We start from the raw sequence: 8,674 nt of genomic DNA on the forward strand, positions 1-8,674 counted from the left end.
AGGATGTAAACAAGGACCATCAGGTCGACATTTAAAAGTGGCTCGATGATGTTTACTGAGCTCACACGTTTCACAATTAAAAGTAGAAAATGAAGGTAAAGAAGGGACTAAAAGACACAGATTGGCAGTTGATGGATGTCCAAGTCTATAGTGCCACTTATATGGAAAAGTCGTGGTATGAAAGACAGAGGAAGTTAATATGGGAGAGGGTTGGAAGTAGTAGAGACAATCCATTTCATATCCCCCACCAATCATCCTCTTCGTCTTTAGATCCTGAAAAACACAATGAGAAGGATAAAAGGTGACGGAACAATTTAAAGTAAAGGTAATTATATGAACAGATAATAAATTAAAAGGAAATTGAGGTAAGTGTAAAACAGAAGAGAACGTTAGACAAGGGGTAGTAACTGTGCCAACCCTTTGAACTGGAGATTTAGAACCATTAGCAATTGTAACAAAGGAATGAGGGGAAGTACTTGAAAGATTAGAAACGAGGGATTACCAGTCATATAATCGGAGGCTCCAGAATCAATAATTCATGGCTGATTGGATGAGGAATTGAGGCAAGTGTTACCTGAAGCACCCAAGGTGGCAGTTGAGGGAGATGAAATATGAGTACGCGCCATTAGTGAATCATACTCTACTTTAGAAAGAGCTACAGTCTCTTCATCAGCAGGAGTGAAGATCTCCTCTTCAACAGTAGCATGATTAAGCCATGTGGGCTTGCCATGGAGTTTCCAACATTTGTGCACAGTATGGTTGGTGCAATTACAATGAGCACATTTCTTGAGGCCACTACGACCACCTTGAAAATTTCGACCTTTATTCGAAACATGTCCCCCACGACCATTATGGAAATTATCAGAGCGCCTAATGGGTGGTGCAAGGGCAGAGTGATCGGCTTTCTATGGAGCAGATAGGTTGGCCCGCCAAATACGACTATAGGCCTCACTAGCAGATGACAAAAGTGTACCAGCAAGAATCTGAGAACTAACAGGAGCAAATTCGGGTTGAAGAAAGAAATTTTACGACGCAAAATTCTTCCCTGTACCATTTTTGAGTCTCCATATCAGTAGTCAAAGGCTGATACATATTCAATTCCTCCCACATACCTTTCAAGGTGGAGTAGTAATCTTCAATAGAGCGATCTCTTTGTATAGTGGAAAAAAGATCCTCATAAAGCTGATGAATCCGAGAGATGTTTTGCTCAGATGAATACATCTCCTTCAGGGCATCCTATATCTCCTTAGAGGTTTCAAGAAAAGAGACATTGTTGAAGACCTTGGGCTCCATACTGTTCTACAACCAAGTTATAATTTCGGCATCTTCTTGTTCCCAAGCATCAACCAATTTGGCATCAGTAGGTTTGGTTGACTTAAGATAAGAGAACTTCCCTCAAGCTTTCAAACCAACTTGGATAGCTCGGGCCCAATAAAGGTAATTGGGACCCTTGAGTTTGATATTGGTCATAAAACAAAGAACAGAGAATCTTTAGCATCTGTTTTGTCACCCATGGAGACCAAGCAAGAACGAGATGAGATCCGAGTAAGAATAGGATCCAAGCAAGGTGTTTAGCAAGAGAATTCTTTCCAAGCAAGGCTATGCTGTGCCATAGAATCGACGAAACTGTAACCTTTATTATTATTATTTTTACATAATAAAACAAATAATAGATATTAAACTGTTTACATAAGAAAATGTAAAACTAAATAGAACTCTAGCAGAATAAAAAAAAAATTTTAAAAAAATGATAATAATAACAAACTAGAATTCTTAGAAGGCACTAGACTTTTGATGTGAGAACAATAAAGAGTAATGGTAGAGACTGAGTGAAGAAGATGAAGATGGGAGTTAGGTCTCTGAAACAATTTGAGGATGCCATTTAGGAGTAAATTTTTCAAAAGATTGATATCTTGCTCGCATTTATGGTCCACATCATCCTGAATTTGTGATTGTTTTGAGATTCATTCAAGGATTCTACACTAGCACCGGTGCACACTAGCATTCATTTGTGGGGTACATGCTTTGTTGATTATTGAATTGGTTATATCCCAATTGGGCTAGTAGTGCATTGAAAGCTTTCATTCTTGATAAAGGTGGATAACAACCCCTTTTCATTGAGTAGCCGGGATTCTTGCCTCATTAAGCAGTGAACTTCTCACGCCGAAAGGTGGAGGGCCCAAACTCTAGGTTAATAATTGATTATTATATAAAAAAAAAAAAAGAAAGTTGCAAAAGTAATAAAAGTGAGGACTTCTCCCAAAAGGTGAGAAGTAGGAAATGATTAGATGGTTGTTGTGTTGATTTGTAGCCTAGTTGATTTGAGTTTGTAAGTCCGTAGGGGTGTCTTAACACCTAATGCCCTAAAGCCATTTGGTTTGGGAGTCATTGACCTAAAGCTCGCTACATGAATCCTCTAGAAAGCTTAAGAGATCAACACATTGCACAATATTTCCATTTTTGATCCTCAATAAAAAAAAAAAAGAAAAAAGAAAAAAAAAAAATAGAGTGAAAAGAATAAGCGCACCTAAAACAATAAAGTTTTAATAAAAGGTCCACTTCTTGTCTTGATGATTGGACTAGATTTGTGTGCTAGTTTGAGGGTAAGGATGTGATTACTTCTCCAGTTGGCTAAGATAGCAACACACTTGATGCCGGACCTCTCACATGGATTCTAGACTTATTTCGATTTTCATGATCATTTTCTTGATGTGTGGAGGACCATGCTTGCTTGTTTGATGTTGAGATTTTGGGAGATTGCTTGGAAATGGTTGAAAAATTGCATACTTGAGGTAGTTTTCTCCCAATGCTTGTTTGCAATATTGGTGCCTCTTTTGAAAGAATGAGCTTAATGTTTGTGGGTATCATTTCTGGAAACCCTCACGAGACTTCACTAGTCCACTAGGGGTAACCTAGGGGTTTAAAAAGCTTGTTGCATATGCTAAATGCAATCGTGTTCCCTACGAAAATGGTGTTATCATTTTACTTGTTTTCCAGTTTATACTTGTTTAGTTGTTCATTTCATTCCTTTACTTCTTAGTTCATTGCTAGGGACTAGCAATAACTAAGTTTGGGGGTGTGATGAGCACCGAAAAGTGCGCATTTAAACCCGTTAAGCTTAAGCATTCTAGTACCTTTATCTATCTTACTTTGCCGTTTTAGACTTATTACGTTTTATTTATATTTTCAGGCACTAATCCCAAAATTGAGCTAACTCAGCCAAATAAGAGCCTAATTGAAGCAATCCTGAGATAAACCAAAGGAGGGAGCAAAGTGGAGAAAGAAAGGAGCAAAAAGGAATTAAGTTGTGCAGCTGAAAAGTTCGATCGATCCAACTTAGAGTTCGATTGATCGAACATCTATGATCGATCACAGTACTTCTCGATAGATCCAACCTTGGCCTTTGCTGAAATTCCAAGTTCGATCGATCGAACATCACCTTCGATCGATCGAACCCTATTTTGTCCTATTCAAATGATTGATCTTATCCACAGCTGTACGCCTACCAACCACTGTTGTCCTTTTCCCCATAAATATCTTCGAAATATCTCAGCCTTGTCCTTATCCGGAGGAGTCAGACCACTTCGATCGATCCAAGATGCAGTTCGATCGATCGAACCCATCTTTGATCGATCCAAGTTAAGGTTCGATCGATCGAACTTCCTCCAACGAGAAAAAGTTAAAGTCCAGCTCATTTACTCCGTCCTTCATCCAATCATTGGAGAATATGCCTTGCACGACCACAGCTCATCATAGGGTGTATTTGACCTACCTATATAAAGAATATGATACAGTTCTTGGAAAAGGCTCTAGAGTCTCTTGTCACACATTGAAAATCATCTTGGAGGCTATTCTTGGAGAGGAAGAAGGGAGGAAGCTAGAGCAACCATTGGAGGAGATCTTCACCAACAAGGAGTAGCCATGGAGTTAGCCCTCGAGGGTTGGATCATCACTACCATGAGTGGATAGACATCTTCTTGGGGTTAGAGTTAGCCCCAAGCATGCTTTCTATACTCTAATCTTGTGTATTATTGAGGGATTAGTATTGTATGATACATCTTGATATTCATGTATATATAAATCTTGATTATTTCATGGTTTGTATGGTTTAATGCTTCCAATTGACTATTCTATTCTATCCATATGTCTATGTATGCTAGAGTAGGATATTCATGTGCTTATCTCTAAATTTAGTGTTTTTGATGCATGTCTATGTGTATTGATGCTATAGATCTAGAGATTATCAAGATGATATGCTTAATGAATGCTATTTTGGTTTATTTGATGGTTTATGCCTATTCTTGATGGTTTGTGCCTCTCCCCTAGTCTAGATAGCTTTATTTTCATGCTAGTAGTGTAGATTTAGTGTAGTGGTAGTGTAATGTTAGATGGGAGGACAATCTACTCTTGATGTTTGATGTTCCATGCTTGTGAGTCCAAATGGCATATTCCTCTAACATTGTGTTGCATGTGGATTGTGAGCTTAATGAAGGATTAATGACTTGTTTTGATTTATTGTGCTATCCCCATGTTGTCTAGACAATATATGCTCTATTGTTTAGATATATTGTGCTCTTCACATGATGTTTAGACAATACTTGCTTGATTTGTCATCCTTGCTAATTGAATCAACCTAATACACACACACCATTATCATATTGCAACACATCCATTACCCTCAATTGATCACTTGTTAGTAGTATAGAAAAGTATTGCTTGGTGGTGATCTCTACACCCCAAGACCTCTCTCTCTCTCTTGTTTACTTCATATTATTTTATTTAGTTGAATTCAATTTAGCTTAATTAACCAACCCAATTCTCTTTTGCAATCATTTGGTACGCTAGAGTCGAAGTTGAAATTCCAACACGTATGATCCCTTGGGACGATCCCTACTCACTCTTGCTACGTTAGTAGTGGTGTTGGTAGTGGTTTTTATAAATTTAAATTTGACATAAAAGGCTTTTCTTGAACCACACATTCACTACATTTAGTTTGGCGTTTACAAGCGACCTTGTCAGATTTTGGCGCCGTTGCCGGGGATTTTAAATTGGCAACGTCGAATTGTGAAATTCAATTAGGATTAATACTCTTTTGATCGTGTCTTTTCTTTCTTTTTATTTTCTGTTTTTGATTACTTATTAAGTTTGTTCTTCATTAACAAGGTGCATTGAGCAAGGAGCTAGCTAAGAACTTCAAAGCTAAGGAGCAAAGCAAGCAAAAAGGAAAAAAAAAATGCTAAAAATGAAGAGTTGCTAAAAAAAAAAAAAAAAAAAAAATTTGCTGAGCTAATCTTTTAAATTTGGAGTTGAAGTGCTAAAGGACTATTGTGAGACCTTCTTACTCAATCTCCTTAGTTAAATCGGGGGCCCACGTGGAGGCATTTATTTGACATACATTGCATTTGAAAATTGTGGTTGTGAAGTTTAATTGCATTGTTGAAAAAGTTGCTTATTCGTGTTGCATTGTGCATGCATGGTTGTCGTTCATTGAGACCTACTCTTGTCCCTCTTGATTTGCATTTAGAATCCACTATTAGGAATCCAAGGGGAAGAGGAAGTTCACATAGAACCAATCTACCAATGGACACTCTCAATGATGATCATGTTGAAGACCTTGGTCACATAGACCAACAAGGCATCCTTCACCCTAATGTGCAAAATAATAATATGCAAGTTCCATTAGGCATGCCTAGGCCATACATTCATCATCCTCCTCAACAACAAGGCCAAATTCCAATGGGAATTCCAAGGCCAATATATGCACCACAACCCCCCATCATTAATCAAGCTCAATATAACCAAGGTGTCCATGTTGCACCTCAAGTTGCTAATCCACCACTCGCATTGAGAGATCACTATGTGCCTAATGAGTATAATGCACCCACATGCATTCAATTGCCACCATTTAGAGCACACCATTATGAGATTAAAGCACAAACTATCCAAATGCTACCTAACTTTCATGGACTTCCTAGTGAAGAACCTTACAAGCATTTGGATGAGTTTCTTGAAGTTTGTTCTACCGTTTGATACACGGACATGCCTGAAGAAGTTTTAAGGCTGAAACTTTTTCCATTCACCCTTAAAGATAAGGCGAAGTATTGGTTTAACAACCTTAGGCCTTTTTCTATAACTTCTTGGGCAGAAATGCAACAAGAATTTTTGAAAAAGTACTATCTGGTTTCGAAGACCAATGCTATGAGAACCACCATTAGGGAATTCACACATGGGGAGGGAGAAACTTTCCACGAGGCATGGGAACGCTTCAATGAATTGCTTAGGAAGTGTCCTCACCATGACATGCCTAAATGGCAATTGGTCCAATTCTTCTTTGAAAGCTTATCGGATAATTATAAAGGCATGGTTGATGCTTCAATGGGAGGTTCTTATATAGACCGGCAAGAGGAAGACGTGTGGCGTCTTTATGAGAGCATGAGTGAAAACTCTTTGCATAGAACATTGTCATCTAGGAATGGTAGAAATTCTCAAGGTAGGAAGAGTGTTGGCTTGCATCAAGTTGACCACTCAAATGATATAACCGCCGAGATGAAGTCTTTATCTCAAAAATTTGATCAATTGATCAATCAAAACTTGGCGAATCAAGTGTCTTCCTTTCCTAACCATTCTCCTAGAGCTCAAAATGAATCATGTATGACTTGTTCTAGTGTTCTTCATTCTACTTCTAATTGTCCTCATGGACAAATTCAAAATGAACCCATTGAGCAAGTTAATGCAACATTTGTGAACCAAGGGAACAATCCTTATGGTAACCATTACAATCTCGGTTGGAGGAATCATCCTAATTTTTCTTGGAAAAACCAAGGGGAGGGCTCAAACTATTCCCAAGGCAGTTTTCAAGGGAAATACATTCCACCTCCACTTCAAAACCAAGGATCCCAAGGTTCAAGACCATATAACTCACAAGGAAATCAATTTGTTAATTCTCATTTTCCTAACCAATCATATTCTCAAGGAAATTCTAGAGGTTCCGCTTTTGAGGAAAAGGTTTTAAATGCTTTGGGCACTCTAGAAGCAAATACTCAATTGTTGCATTCTCATTCTCAATCAATTGCCAAGCTAGAAACCCAAGTAGGGCAAATAGCTGAAACACTTAATGCTATAGAGAAGGGAAAGATGCACATGAATGCCCGAATCAAACAACAATGTGTTGTAGAAACCAAATCCTCATTGGAAGGGCATAATGTTGAGCATGTCAATGCGGTAACAACCTTGAGAAGTGGTAGGGTAGTAGACAATCAAGTTAGAATGCCTAATGAAGAGAGTGAACCGGTATAATCTCAAGTTGTCACCCGTCCCGTTCCACACACTATTCCTCCTTCATTGCATGTGCATGATCTTGAGAATGAGAAGCCCTTAAATTATGAGTTGAAAGATGATTTCCAAAGAGATTCATTGAAAACAGTGTTGAAAAATGTGTTTGAGAAAAGTTCTTTGAAAAATGTTATTCATGATTCTTCTTTGAAAAGTGATTTGAAATCCAATGAATCGAACAAGTCCAATGCTGAAAATTCTTTGAAAGAAAATGCTGAAAGAGTTTTTGAAAAAGCTCCATTTCCGGATGCCTTGAAAGGGTCCATTTCAAAAGAAAGGCAAAAGACCAAGAACAATGAGATAATGGATATGTTTAGGCAAGTCACAGTCAATCTTCCACTTTTGGATGCAATTAAGCAAATTCCGGCTTATGCCAAATTCTTGAAGGACTTATGCACCCAAAAGCGGAAGAACAAGAGCCAAACGTCAAAAAAAGTGGTCTTAACCGAACAAGTGAGTTCCATTCTACAGCACAACACTTTGCCAAAGTTTAAGGACCCCGGTGCACCTACAACATCTTGTGTTATTGGTGAACATGTCATCAATTAGGCACTTCTTGACTTAGGGGCTAGTGTTAACCTTCTTCCCTATTCGGTTTATATCAAATTGGGCCTAAGTGAATTGAAACCGACGTCGGTGGTTTTACAACTTGCCGACCGATCTATTAAGAAGCCTAGGGGGATAATTAAGGATGTGTTGATTAAGATTGATAAGTTCTTCTTCCCGGTTGAATTTGTCGTCATTGACACGGAACCGGTGCCCAATCCAAAGAACCAAATTCCGGTTATCCTTGGCCGTCCTTTCTTGGCAACCTCAAATGCCAACATAAATTGTAGGACGGGGATAATGAAGATTTCTTTTGGGCACATAAGAGTGAAGTTGAACATCTTTAACCCCACACCCAATCCATTTGACAAATATGAGGAAGAGGTTAATGTGGTAGAGGAATATCATGATCTTGCTTGTGAAAGGAATGAGCTTTTGTGCATGAACAATGTTTCAAAGCCTTCATCTTCATCTTCAGCATTGCATGCAAGAAAAGTGATTTCGAACTCTTGTTGTGAAAGGGCGTGAAAGCCCAAGGAAAGTTTTGACAAGGAACTCAAGATGTCTTTTGAGTTTACCCCAACAAGTTCTTCTAAGAACTATTTGTTGGGAGTGACTCGAAATATCTCTCATCCCAAAAAGGAGGGGATGCATTGCAAGATCTTTGATCCGGGTTAAAAGAACCCTAGGTCTTGCTAGAGATGTTAAAGACTAGCACTGAAATTCGTTAGGATGTCAAAACCCTATTCCTCCCTCATTTCTATCTTGCATTTTGATTCTTGCGAAGTCTAGATAC

At 38.4% G+C, this 8,674-nt stretch overlaps 1 pseudogene; it reads right to left on the minus strand.

Moving 5' to 3' along the window:
* Positions 1-6,201: 6,201 nt before the first annotated feature.
* Positions 6,202-6,302, minus strand: LOC132280584 (small nucleolar RNA R71; annotated as a pseudogene).
* Between the last annotated feature and the right edge of the window lie 2,372 nt (positions 6,303-8,674).

Source organism: Cornus florida, unplaced genomic scaffold (assembly GCF_030987335.1).
Source record: "Cornus florida cultivar Cherokee Brave unplaced genomic scaffold, ASM3098733v1 CherokeeBrave_3.0.0_Hap2_Chr10, whole genome shotgun sequence".
In the NCBI taxonomy this organism is placed as follows: Eukaryota; Viridiplantae; Streptophyta; class Magnoliopsida; order Cornales; family Cornaceae; genus Cornus; species Cornus florida.